The sequence below is a fragment of the Chionomys nivalis genome, chromosome 6 (assembly GCF_950005125.1).
Source record: "Chionomys nivalis chromosome 6, mChiNiv1.1, whole genome shotgun sequence".
Lineage (NCBI taxonomy): Eukaryota > Metazoa > Chordata > Mammalia > Rodentia > Cricetidae > Chionomys > Chionomys nivalis.
The window spans coordinates 53,465,160-53,479,616 of record NC_080091.1 but is presented as its reverse complement, the minus strand read 5'-3'; positions in this window follow the sequence as shown (position 1 = coordinate 53,479,616).

The window sequence follows — 14,457 nt, the reverse complement described above, 5'->3', positions numbered from 1 at the left end:
ATACTTTTGATATTGGAGGACCAAAACCTTGTAATAAGTAATATAGCCTACTGCACAAAGCAGAAGTTAGGTGGCAGGCCACTTAGAGATTTCTGAGTTTATAGATTTTTGGCCCACAGATTCTTCTCTCTCCTTTGCCGTTTTCCCTGATCTGGAATTAACACTTAAAGAATGAATTCAGTTACTAAATCTTCTAAGTATATTTAAGATTTATCAGAGATTTTCAATTTTTCGTTTGGTTGTTCTTATTATTATCCCTCACGAGCTAGTTTGAGTGTTATAGATAACAAATAAACAAAGCCATAGGTAATATCCACTTTATATTTAAATATAAATATATACATCACAAATAATGTTTAAGTGATGATAATATCTATTAAGGGATATCAAAACTGCTGCATTTGAAACACCCATGGAACTGATCTGAGGTGGCCATATTTACATGGGGCTTTCCAATGTCCATCAGCATCAATGTGCAATGTTAATAATACGTTTCTGTCATGCTCCCCTGAGGATGAGAATATAATACCCTTAAATTATGCAACTTTTCTTTTGCTCCTATGATGTTGTTGATAACCTCTGAGGAATGATCTGGCTTCTGTAAGAGAAGGTCTTTGGATTTTTTTTGTGCAAATCATTAAAAACTGAAGCGAACAAGAAGCCCTGTCTTATTTTGAAGGTTGTATACATTGTAGTGTTGTATTGTCAGTGGTTTTTACTCCCATAAAATTATACTGAAATTCAGAAATGCTTATTTTCCTTAATTTTTTTTTATTTTTAAACGTTCTCTTTGTCATTGTCTAAATATAATGTATACTATTAAATTTGAAATAGGGTGTATGAAAGAAAAAACCCTACTCTTTATTATGAATAACTTTTTATTTTGGGTGGAAGATATGGAAATAAATTTACTAGATAAAATATCTACCACTGGTGAAGGGGAGAAGGGAGCACATCGATTCTGTTGATAGTTCCCAAGGTTGCATATGTGCAGACGCTTTCTAAAGATTGTCATCAGTTCAAACACATTCAGATTTCACAGCTTCTCTCCACATTGTCTAGAAAATGGAGATTCTTTACTTTTCACTGGGTTAGATATTGGTGTTCAGTAGATGTGCTATTTGTCTCCTTTTTATGACCTTTTGCCCCCATCTTCTGAATTGGTCCCTGAGCCTTAGATGTAGAGACTGTATTAAAGATTCAACAACTGGGATTATGTACATCCTTGATCTGATGTTTTGTACATTTTGACCCATTGTGAATTTCTATAGTGGTTTCCTTCTTCTCCAAAATGACACCTCTGTGCATGAGTGTCTCCTGTATAAAACAGGGAAGCTGCACCTGAGAAATCCCTATTTCAGAAACAATAGGTTTCTGAAAAAAAAAAAAACATCCTAATGATGCCCACTACCCAGCTTGCTAATGGGTTGGGGGATCTCCCAAGGCCCCACATATAACAGGATAGCAACAATTAGTTGTTAGTCAGAGAGAGAGAGAGAGAATCCATCTCTTCCAGGGAAGACTTCCCTGATAGGTTTTCTAAGCACAAGTCATCAGGCTTAAACAAATATACACTAAAATAACAATGAATGGTCTCAGCAGATTGCATTTACATCTCTTTATGTATATGTAAGAATAATAATTAAAGAATAGACCAACAATATTGTATAACAGTAATACCCAAAGAAGATGCCAGTCATCAGAGCTGTGGAAGCTTGATTTGGAGTGGGAGAAGAAAGGACAGAAATGATTTATAGTACTCGTTATGATCTTCTAAAAAAAAGTAAAAGGAAAATTACTTAAAAAGATATGTGTTCACTTTATACTGGATCGAAAGTTAATGACTGAAAAGATCTAAACGAGGCTGTTCTGGAGATTAGGGAGTTTGTAAAGAAGCTCAGAACATTTGTTTGGAAGTAGGGATTATCAAATAATTAGATACATGAGCTATAAAACATTCTTACTCACAAACTAAGTGTTGAAGCAAATAAACAGTGATGATGAATGTATAATCATTATAGAATGGCGTATTAAATCAAAATTAGCTACTAATGAAAAAATTTTAATCCAAAAGGGCCAAATCCAAAATCTTAACAACATCATAGGCCATAAGCCTTGAAGTAATAACAATTTCTCCTTTACCTACCTGTGGGGCGAACGATGAAACCATTTCAGCAGAGTTTACTAGTTATTTACAAAATTGAAAACTTTCTCATTATCCAATCCCACTTTCAAACTCCATGCTATTTACTCAAAGGAGTGCCAAATGTATGTGCATACAGAGACCTACAGGTTGATTTTTTTTTAACAGCTTTTCCTATAATTGCTCAAACTTGGAGGCAATCACAATGTCTTTCAGGACAGAATGGATAAATTGTAGTACATCCAGACAATAGGCTATTATTCAGCACTAAAATAAATGAGCTACCATGCCAGGAAAATAATTGGAAGAAACTTTAAAGTGTTAGTGAAAGAAGTACATATGAAATATAAAAAGCAGAGGTTGTGTGATTTTAATTGTATAGTTTCTGTTAAAAATTCAGAGGGAAGAACAAGATATATAATTATCAGAAGGGAAGAAAACACAGCGGCAAATATGTGGAGCATAAATGATTTTTAGTGCAGATAACTATATGTGATACCACGGTACTTAATATATGTCATTTCATCTGTGTCAGAGCCCACTGATGGCCCACCACCAAGAGTGAGTGCTAATGTAATTAAAACATAGCCTTTGGGTTATGATAATGGATGCCAGTGACCTTCACCTTATGTGTTGAAATTCTTGACACGCCATTTAAAAGGAGGAGTTACTGCTTGGGCTCACTGTTTCAAAGGGATCGATCTATAATTACTTGTCTCTGTTGGCTTAGACAGCTGGTACATATGACTGTGCCCTTTCCTTACTTCTTGGGAGACAGGAATTAGCAAAAGGGACATACAGGAAGCATATAAATGAACATAAAGGAAGGTCTACAAAACTGTATTGGCTCTAAGTAGCAGACCATGATGACCCATTTCCTCTAACCAGGTACCCTCTCCTGTATCTTACCACATTGTCTTGATACCATCTTATTAATCAAACCATTGATTGCCACAAAACACTCAAAATTGAGCCTCACTAGCTTTGGATGCGTTTCTTAGTCCAATCAAGTTTATAATTTAAATCAACCATTATAATAATGTGCTCATATGATGTCAGGCATTCTCACAAATTCTCCAATCTGGTACAGGGTGTTTGTGAGGAAGGTTGTGTGAGGAGCCTTGAAGAGTCTATGGGGACTCTATTTGCCATTCCCTTCGATTGCACCAAACAATTTGTATTCAAATCAGCTCACTTTTACAAGAATACAACAGCGTTTTAGGACTTATTTTAGTTTCTTCTATTTATTTTGAGCCTTATATAAACTTAAAACTATACAATAAAATATGCATATTATTAGTTTCCTTTATTTCCATCTAAGAATATCACCATACCTCTTAGCAATTGAACTACCATACCTAATATGTGGTTGTGATTACTCTGATTCTTTGTATAGGGTTGCTGTAGTAAATTGTCTTTAACAGTAGGGTCTCTTCTATTCCCTTTAACACCAAGTAAAATTATGCACTTTATCCAAGGTAAAAATAACAACTCTGAAGTCTTCCTTTCTTTGTGTTTATTTTTTATGCTTGTCCTGACTGTTCTTTCAACATTCTATCATGTTACTGTTCTGTTTGGAAAAGTCTTACACATGTAATATCAAAATGTGATATTTAACTCACTCCTCCTGTGTTTGCTTCTTTTAACTCCTTAGAAAAGATGATGGAACATTCCCCAACACTCTCAGGAAGATTTCTAGAACAACAGTTTAGAGTACTTAGTGAGCAGGAAATGGTTTTAATTAACCATGTGTAAAAAGGATGAATTGAGCAAACTAAATCTTAAATACGCTCATCTGAAGGTTAAGTCTCCACTGGAGACCAAACCAGCCCATTCATGTCTACAGTGTTTATTTGATGGCCTTCCTCCTTCTTGTAGTTTGTTTTTGTCAGAACACAAATTGCATTGATATCTTAAGTAATAATAATAATAATAGTAATGATAATGATAGTAAACAATAATTTATTCCCATTATTAAGGAAATCCATTATTTAAAAATGCTAGGATATTCAAGCAAATATACAGATGTTTAAAATAATTTTATTTGAAGTATAACTTATATATAATATTTATGAATATATGTTAAGTATGTGATTCAATTATTTCAAAGTACCTTTACAGAATATTTATGACAGTGCACTTTTAGAGCATTTTCATCATATCCAGAAGACTCCTTGGTTACATCTGTAATCACTCTGTTCCTTCTCCTCACTGTTGAGACCTGTTAATTGATGTTATCTCTCTCTGCTTTTGTCTTTCTGGGGAGCTCATACAAACTAAATAATACATTGTTTAGAAATTACCTTTTGAGCCAGGCAGTGGTGGCGCACGCCTTTAATCCCAGCACTTGGGAGGCAGAGGTAGGCGGACCTCTGTGAGTTCGAGACCAGCCTGGTCTACAAGAGCTAGCTCCAGGACAGGCTCCAAAACCACAGAGAAACCCTGTCTCGAAAATCCAAAAAATAAAATAAAATAAAATAAAAAAATAAAAAAAAGAAACTACCTTTTGACTTACCAGTTTGAGATCAGCCCATGTTGTTTTGATTAACATTGAATTCTTTTTAAGGTTTTGAATAATTTTTATGCACCGCGTTTTGTTTTCCTTTTTTTTTTAAATTGCAGGCCACAGTCTGTACTCCAGGCTAGACCAGAGTTATGTATGTAACCTCAGCTTGACTTTTATACTCCTGATAATTCTCTAAGTATTCGGATTACAGGAGTGAGCAACCACACCCAACACCATACTTGTAACATAAGTTACTAAGTAGTATATTAATAAAGGCAAACATTTGAAAGTTTCAGGAGTCTGTTGCTGTTATGGCCATAAAAATTAATTTCCACCACTAAAGCTTCTGGGTTAATTAAACTTGAGAGGACATACACACAGACACACAGACATACACACAGACACACACACATACACACACACACATATATATATATGAACTAGTGACATGTATGTATGCATATATATTTTAGACATAAATATGAATATAAAAATCTTTCCAACTCATGTGTTTCTTCAGTATATCCTACTGGCATGTGCCACCACAACTGGCAAATTAAAACCACTTTGAGATTTTGCCTTATCCTAGTCAGAATGGCAAGGATCAGTAAAACAAATGATAGCACATGCTGATGAGGTTGTGGAGAAGAGTGAACACTTATTCATTGCTGGTGGGAGTAAACAAACAGTGGTAGATCCACTGTAAAAATCAGTGTAAGAGTTCCCTGACAAAATAAAACTCCATTTACCTCAAGGACCAGTTACACTACTCTTGGGCACCCTTGTCCAAAGGAATCTCCATTCTCTTATAGAAATAGTTGCATTTCCTCATCCATTGCTGATCTCTTCACGATAGCCAAAATTGGAAGCATCCTAGATGCTCATCTACTGAGAAATGAATAATGAAAATCTGGTACATTTAAACAAAGCAATACATTCAGCTGTTAAGAAAAAAGGAAAATTATTCAATTTGAAGGCAATTAAATGGAGCTCAAAAAAGAATCATGGTGCATGAGGTAACCAGACACCAAAAGACAGATACTGTGTTTTCTTTTGTATGTGGATGTTGGCTTTTAAGCTTTCAATATAGGTGACACATTCCAGATCACCACAAGTGTTAATTATCACAGTAAGAGACCAAGGTGAGCCTGGCGGTGGTGGCGCACGCCTTTAATCCCAGCACTCGGGAGGCAGAGGCAAGAAGATCTCTGTGAGTTCGAGAACAGCCTGGTCTACAAGAGCTAGTTCCAGGACAGGCTCCAAAACCACAGAGAAACCCTGTCTCGAAAAAAACGAAAAAAAAAAAAAAAAAAAAAAAAGAGAGAGAGAGAGAGAGACCAAGGTGGGGACAATATCCCAAGGAAGAGGAACTATAATTTGGTGTGATGAAGAGATAAAGGGAAAAGAATAGGAAGACTACATAGGGATGAGTAAAGGAGAAAGTGATAAAGGAGAGAATATGGAGAGGGACAAGTTAGACTAAAGGGCATTTGAAAAATCACGTGGAAGTCTATTGTGGTAAAAGCTTCTTAAAATTTATATGTATGAAAAGAATCTAAATGGAATCATCATAAAATGAACAAGAGAAGACACATACATCTTGCGCCACCATTGAAACCTACACTTCCAGGAATGGATTACATATTAAGTAATTGGCCCAAGGAGTTCCACGAAACACCCAAACATGACAGACTACTGCCAAGGCTATGTGTTATTCTCCACAACATTATGACAAGGCCCTATTGTTGATGATAGTGCTTACTTATGTCATCAAGCATGGGTCAGTTGAGCTGGTGAATAACTGAAGCCTCACTCCTACTGACTGACATTCACAGTGCTGTAAGGTACTCTGCATGCTACTGGAAGAGAAAGGTAGTCATTAGTATCACCCAACTACAAAACCTATGACCCAAAATAGTTACCTGCCTGCAAGATACAGTGGCACAAATTTCATGGGAGCAACCTACAAATTTTTAACTAGATTTAAGGTCCCATTCATGAGATGGAACCCCTATCAGACAATATTAAAAGGGCAAAGAACCTGAGAGATCAGGTTCTTGATCTTGGATCTTGAGATAAAATTAATAATATTCTGCTAAAGGGAAATAGCAATTAATTGACTTCCAATGATATACTCCTGTACCTGTAGACCACTTCCTTGCTCAAGCCATATTAGAGAAACTTCTTGTGGCAGTAGATGGAAATTATCACAGAAACCTACACATCTGGACATCCTGTATCACTCAGTCCTAAATTGTATATCTTCATCAAACCTCTCTCATCATGGCTTAAGGAACTATGGAAGAAAAGGAGGTAAAAATTGATAAGAACAAGAGAGGATTGATGACATGAAGAAACAGTGTTTTCTAGCTAGATCAGCGCTGATGCACATATGGAGTCACAGAGACTGTAACAACATACACACAAGCTGAACAGTTCAGTGTAGACTGGGACCCAACACTGACAGGGAAGTAGACAGAGGTTCAGAGATTTCCTAACCAAGAGTGATCAGCAACTGGTACTAGAAATGTGAAACCCAGTGTTCTACAGAAGAGTTTCACTGAGTTTCCCAATGACATTCCAAGGCAGATCCCATGCCCAGGAGAAGTTGGCCAAACGCAAACAAACTCAGCTCTATTTTGTGGGTCTTTTTGTTTTGTTTCACTCTGGTTTTGCATATTTTGTCTTACTATAATATTGCTTGTTTATGTTGATTTTTGCTTTTGTGGAAATTTTTTTCTTTCATCTTTGTTTCTTGATTTAGTTTGTTTTGTTTTATTCATGAAAGATATGGAGAAAAGAATATAAAGATGGGTGGGCAGGAAGGCAAGAAGAATATGTGAGGTGTTGGATGAGGAAAAGCACATGACTAAATTATACTGTGTGAAAAATTAAATAAAATAAATATAACTTTGTCATCTACAATTAAAAACATTCTAAAATTTAGTTTATTTATTCGTTAACTATTCTTTTTAATTAATTATTTAATTTTAAATCCTATCTTTTCTCATTTTACATACCAATCCCAATTCCCACTCCCTCTCCTCTTCCTGCTCTCTCCACATCCCCCTTATCTCCATCCACTCCTGAGAAAGAGTAAGGTCTCCCATGGGAAGCCACCAAAGTTTAGCATATTGCTTTGAGGATCTTGGGCTATAGGCTGGTTATCCTTTGCTTTACGTCTAATATCTACTTATGAGTGAGTACATACCATGATTCTCTTTCTTGGTTTGGGTTACATCATTCAGTTTTTTTTTTTTTTCTAGTTCTATCTATTTGCATGCAAATTGCAAGATGGCAATTTTTTTTTTATCCCCGAGTCATACTCCAATGTATAAATACACCATATTATATTTATCCATTCATTGGTGGTGGAGGGGTATATAGGTTATTTCCAGGTTTACAAATAATGCTACTATAAACATAGTTGAACAAATGTTTATATAGTATGATTGAGCATCCTTTGTTTATATGACCAAGAGTGGTATTGCTGGGTGTTGAAGTAGGTTGATTCCCTATTTTCTGAGAAACTGCCATACTGATTTTCAAAGTAACTAGACAAGTTTGCACTCCCATCAGCAATGGAGGGGTGTTCCCCTTACTTTTTAAAAACATAACTTTTGCTTAAATAAACCCAACTTGCCATTATATTTGTACATATTAATACATTTTATTTCAAAGACAGAATTTAGAAATGTTACTAAAAGTTAGATTTCATAGTTTATTCTTTTTTTTATTTATTGAGACAGGGTTTCTCAGTAGCTTTTTTGGTTCCTGTCCTGGAACTAACTCTTCTAGACCAGGCTGGCCTCGAACTCACAGAGATCCTCCTGCCTCTGCCTCTCGAGTGCTGGGATTAAAGGTGTGCGCCACCTAGATTTCATATGGCAAGAGGAAAATGTCAAAGCTACATCTCCAACAGTCAAATTTCTTGATTTCATAGCAGCAGTATTAAAACACAGCCACATCTTGAGCAATATCTTCTCCTTTTACTTTAGAGCTGTGTTAGCAAAGTAAGAAACAGATGCAGAGACCCATAGCCACACATTAGGCAGAGCTTGGGGAATCCTGCTGAAGAGAGGCATGAAGGATTGTAGGAGCCAGAAGTATCATGGACATCATAAGAAAACCCACGAAATCTACTAACCTATGCCCATAGGAGTTCATACTCTCATCCAACAACCATGGAGCCTGCATGGGACCGACCTAGCCACTCTACATATATGTGACAGTTGTGCAGCTAAGTCTTCTTGTAGATCTCCTAACAGTTGGAGCACGGGCTGTCCCTCATGCGTTGGCAGACTTTTTGGAACATATTTCTCATACTGGGTTACCATGCCCAGCCTAAATACAAGGGGAGGAGCTCAATCCTACCTTAACTTGTCATGCTTATTAATACCCATAGGAGGCCTGCCCCTTTCTGATAGAAAGTGAGGAGGAGTTGATTGGGATGTGGGGTACAGGTAGAGAGGAGGTAAAAGGAGGTACAGAGGAAAGGAGGGAGGGAATAAATAAATAAATAAATTTAATTAAGAAAATTATTAAAAAACCCAATATACAAACATCTAAAACTTTCTTAATTATGATAATTACTACACACTCATTGCAGTGGATTATGGGGCTCTTTGCTAATGCTGACACCTGGCCAGAAAATATGTATTTACAGCACAAGGACTCCTAGGACAGTCTTTACTAATAAAGAAGTGAGAAGCTTCAGCCCTTGTTAGAATTCTGCCACGGCTCGCATACAGTGCCAAAAATGAGACTCAAATCCTTTTAATGCTGGAATGACTCCCATGTAAATCTGGAAGGAAAAATCAAAGTTCTCTCTTCTTAATAATGATCCACCTGCCTCTTTCCAGTTCTAACAGCTATCTCAGAGCAATTTCTGCAGGTACAGGGATAAATTTAGAGGCTTTGCTTTACTAATTTCCCTTTAAATCCCTTCTGAAAATCTCTTCTCTCTTTGGATGGTTATACCAGCGACTTTTCAGTGAGTAAAGTCAAGCAAAATCAAGTCAAAACTCTTGGCTTCCTTCTCCTTGCTTTTCTCTTAAGCTTTACCACCATTAAAAAAATCAGTAATAGAATAATGAAAGAGATATCTTGATGGGTGGTATTTTGGAATTAGGTAAAAACCTGGTGCCAATAAATTCCCAGGAATCCACAAGGATGACCCCAGCTAGGACTCCTAACAGTAGTGGAGAGGGTGACTGAACTGGTCTTCTGAAATCAGATTGGTGACTATCCTAGTTGTCATTCATCCAGTAACTGCTGGAAACAGAGGCAGAGAACCACATCCAAGCTTGGGGAATTCTGTAGAAGAGGAAGGATTGTACGGCAGGGATGTCAAAATCATGACAGGCAACTGAGAGACAGCTAACCTGAGCCCCTGGAACTTCACTGATTCTATATGCAAGAGGGCAACATAAGCCCTCCACAAATGTATGACAGTTTTGTAGCTTAGGCTGTCCGAGGGGCTCCTAGCACTGGAATTAGGATCTCTCTCTCTCTCTCTCTCTCTCTCTCTCTCTCTCTCTCTCTCTCTCTGTGTGTGTGTGTGTGGCATAGTTAGAAGGACAGACCAGCAGGTAGACAGATAATCAGAGTAACATCATGGACTTTACAGTTTTAGATGAACTAGTTTTCCATGTGAAATACTTCAGACTAGAAGCTGTCATTATTTTGCCTTCTAGAATAATTCCTTGGTTCAACTATTTATTGAGTTTTTGTTACTCTTAGGGTCCTCCTTTTTTCTTTTTAAATAATTTATTCATATTCATTTTGTTTGTGCTGATATTTTTGTTTGTTTGTTTGTTTTTTGTTGTTGTTTTGTTTTGTTTTTTGAGACAGGATTTCTCTGTAGCTTTGGAGCCTGTCCTGGAATTAGCTCTTATAGATCAGGCTGACCTCGAACTCACAGAGATCTACCTTCCTCTGCCTCCCAAGTGCTGGGATTAAAGGTTTACACCACCACTGCTCAGCTTTGTGCTGGTATTTTGCCTGCATGTATGTCTGCATGTCAGTTTCAGATCTCCTTGTAGTTTTAGATATTTGTTAGTTGCCATGTGGGTACTTAGAATTGAAACCATGTCCTCTGGAAGAACAGCTAGTGCTCTTAACCCCTGAATCATCTCTTTAGCCCCCTTTTTGAGCTTCTGAATTGAGGCTCAAAATGTATATCTGCCTTTGACATTAAACAACATTGTTTCTTACTCTACCTTCTCTTCAAATTCTCTCCTCAGTTTAGCTATACCAGTGTCTTGATGGGTCATGCTCAGTCCATTTCTGGAAAGTATAGATGATTCTAGAAATAGCTTTTTTGTATCATTGGTACCAACACTCATTGAGAGGCCATATTTTATATCTAAGTCAAATTTAGGAACTGCATGGGCATGACATTTGGTACATGTTAACATAGATAATGAAGCCTCATTTTCTTGCCATACTGGCACATCAAGAGACACTTTGATGTTATCTCCTACCAGGGAAGAACATTACGCTGGATCATAAATTCTCTCCCCCTGGAATTAAACTTCTCTTGACCAGCACAACATTCTAGACAGAACTCTGTTTGAATCCTTTCTGTTGATCTTGATTTCCTCTTTCCTCCTTATCAAATTGTGACACCAGAGGAAAATGAACATGCTACCTTTTAAATAAATTAAAACTAATTTTTACTTAATATCGCTCAACAATTATTTCATAAATTGGTATTCCTCAGAGATTAAAAACCTTAACAAGTTTGTTTTCCATAGTTTTTATTTCAAGCACTTTTGAAGACTCCTCTCTGATTTATGAACATTCACACACACACACACACACTTTATTAAGAAAATCTAAAATTTCCTACATGTGATGGGCATGCATCCTTCCAGTCTCATCTTCCCTGAGCCTTATAAGTTCCCTATATGTTTAAGTACATTTGAACATGAACCTTTGTGTCTACATATTTTTTGACTCTATGTACAGCGAAGGACTAGAGGTCTTGGTTCCTGAGACCAAAATAGGAAGTGTGTTATATTTTCAGTTCAGATATTTCAAGTGTAGAAGCTGCTACCACTTTCATAAAAATCACTGAATAAAACTTTAGTGTGTTGCAGAAAATAGGATCATTTTTGTTTTCCTCTGAAGTAGACACAGTTTCCTATGGAGAAAGCATCTTCATGTTCATAGCATAACTTTGACCCTATTCTTTCAATATACTAACCTTGACCTTACTTCTAGAGAGTCTGTGATTCTGACTTCAGTCTGAATCCTGGGCAAGTGAAATCCTTCACAAATAAATTATCTCCAAATATGATTGATAGCTATTACTCTGACAGGCTAGGCAACAGGCCTAAGCTACACATAACCATCAATGAACTTGCATATTCAATAGAATTCCTCTTGGCTCTGCATTTGAAGTCTATTTTCTTATGAGATATGATTGTACCCATGCTTATTTTTGTATATTTCAGGAGCTTTAACTGTGTTTAGTTTTCTGTGTACCTCATCCATTTTCTTTTTCTGTCTTGAAACCATTGTCCTTTGACTGTTAAATGATGGTTAACTATAGAGAAAACTGAAATAGACAAAATAACTGTCACTTGTTCCTTTGTCTCTTGGTGGCTTGCTGTGCTATAAATGTATTCAATCTAGACCAAATTAGGGAGGAAAAACTCAATTTAATAGCTATCAATCATAGCCAGCATGTTGGCAAGAGAAGAAAATACAAAAGGTGGTTCTATTTCAGAAGATTCTTTTAGAAAAACATCGTGAGGCATTAGACGCACACTCTCTTTATAGGGTACCTCCTCATCACTCAACCATGTTTCAGTAACTTTGAAATTGAGTATTTTGTCTCCACTATTATGACACCATGCTTATATTAAAGAGTTGACTGACAAGTCAGCTAAAATATTTAATAAGAATTAATTACAGTGGAATTTCTTAGTAGGGAGCAGAGTCACTTGATATGAAATTCAAACCCTAGTTAGATAAATCCTCCCTATGTATATCTAAGTTGATGCATTTCTAGTGCACATGGCTGTGGCTTCCAGTCCTCTTATAGTAAGTAACATTGTCATTCCAGGTTATCAGTCTTATCTTTCCAGCAATGTTTTATGGAAATGCCTGAAATAAAAGAGTTCAGTGCCTTATTGACCTGCATTGTTCGACACTGTCACCTTCTATCTTTCTTACTCATCTCTTCTTTCTTCCCTCCATTCCAGAATATTTTTTGTACTGATTTTTCTTTTTAAAGAAATGTACTCCAATCCAGATTAGGTCTCTGTGTATATGTGTTGTAAGAATACTTGACACTATAGCTACTGTCTTAAATTCCAAATGCATAATACTTCGATATATGATGTTGTTCATTATAGGTACAATATGGTATAATAGATTTAAAGAATTTGTTCACCTTATTTAACTATAATTATGTACTCTTGATTATTAGTTTCCCATTTTTTTCTCCTCTAATTCTGACAATCATTGTTCCATTCCTTTCTTAGATTCTATACATTAGAATCCCTTGGGAAATCCATATAAGTACAATCAAGCACAATTTTTCTTTCTTTATGTCTGTCTCTCACTCTCTTTCATTTTCTCTTTGTTTGTATATCTTTTTCCTCTTTGGCTAATTATTAGACACAGTGTCCTAGGAGTCATATTGTTATAAATGCTATAACAGCTTTGTTATTTCTATTGTTCTTTGACAATGCAATTTCATGCTTACATATGCATTTGTATATATATATATATGTGTGCGTGTGTATATATATACCATATATGTGATACACTTTCTCTTTCTCTCTTCTCTTTCTTTTTCCATTCGCTCTCTCTCTTTCTCTCTCTCTTTCTTTCTCTCTCTCTCTCTCTCTCTCTCTCTCTCTCTCACACACACACACACACATACACACACATTTATTTAAGATGAATCTTAGTCCTCTCACTTACTATGTCCCTTATCCCCCCTCTTTCTGCCGATGAAAATTATTTATTTTCCATCAAGTCCCCTTTCTATATCATGTCTTATTCTGTCTGTGTGATACACTGGGTCTACATAGAATTATCTGTATGAACATGGATAGGGAGTTATGTAATAGAATATGTTAAACTTATCAGAGTTTACACCAATAAAGAAAATTGTCTTCTGCTTTCTTTTACTGTGACACGAATCCATGACCAAATCAATGGGGTGCATGTGTGTGTGCGTGTGTTTGGTGATGGGGAGTGAGGAGATGGAGAGAAATTGGCCTGCTTCATTGACCTAGAATATCGCCAGATAAGAATATATACATAATACATACATACATATGTTGCTATAGGGTAAGGAGATCTGGGAAGAGAAAACAGAATTAAATTTCTGGCATATTGTCTCCTTCTTCTTTTAGATCTACTGTACTATTTTTGTCCTACTCTGGGCTACACTGTGCATTGATTTTTACCCGTTTTGTTGTTGTTGTTATGAATGATTAGGTTCACTTCTGTGTGGAATTTTCTTGTGGAGTTACTTAGAAGTGTTTTGTGAATATCTGAAGTTGAAAATTTGAATTGAGATTAATGACCTGGCAATGGGCAGCCCTTATGTGGCAGTTCTGTTGAACTTGTCCATATTATGTTTCATGGTCTAAGTTGATGAGGACAACTGACCAGGTCTCTTCCTCAAGAGGACACCAGATCTCATTACAGAGAGTTTGTTTATATCTACCATAACAAAATTGACTTTATTTTGGAGATGTAAAAATTGTTCAAAAACCTGAGTCAATAAATGTAATAAAGCTTGTATAAGTAGATTGAAAGAGAACAGTTAAATGATTATCTC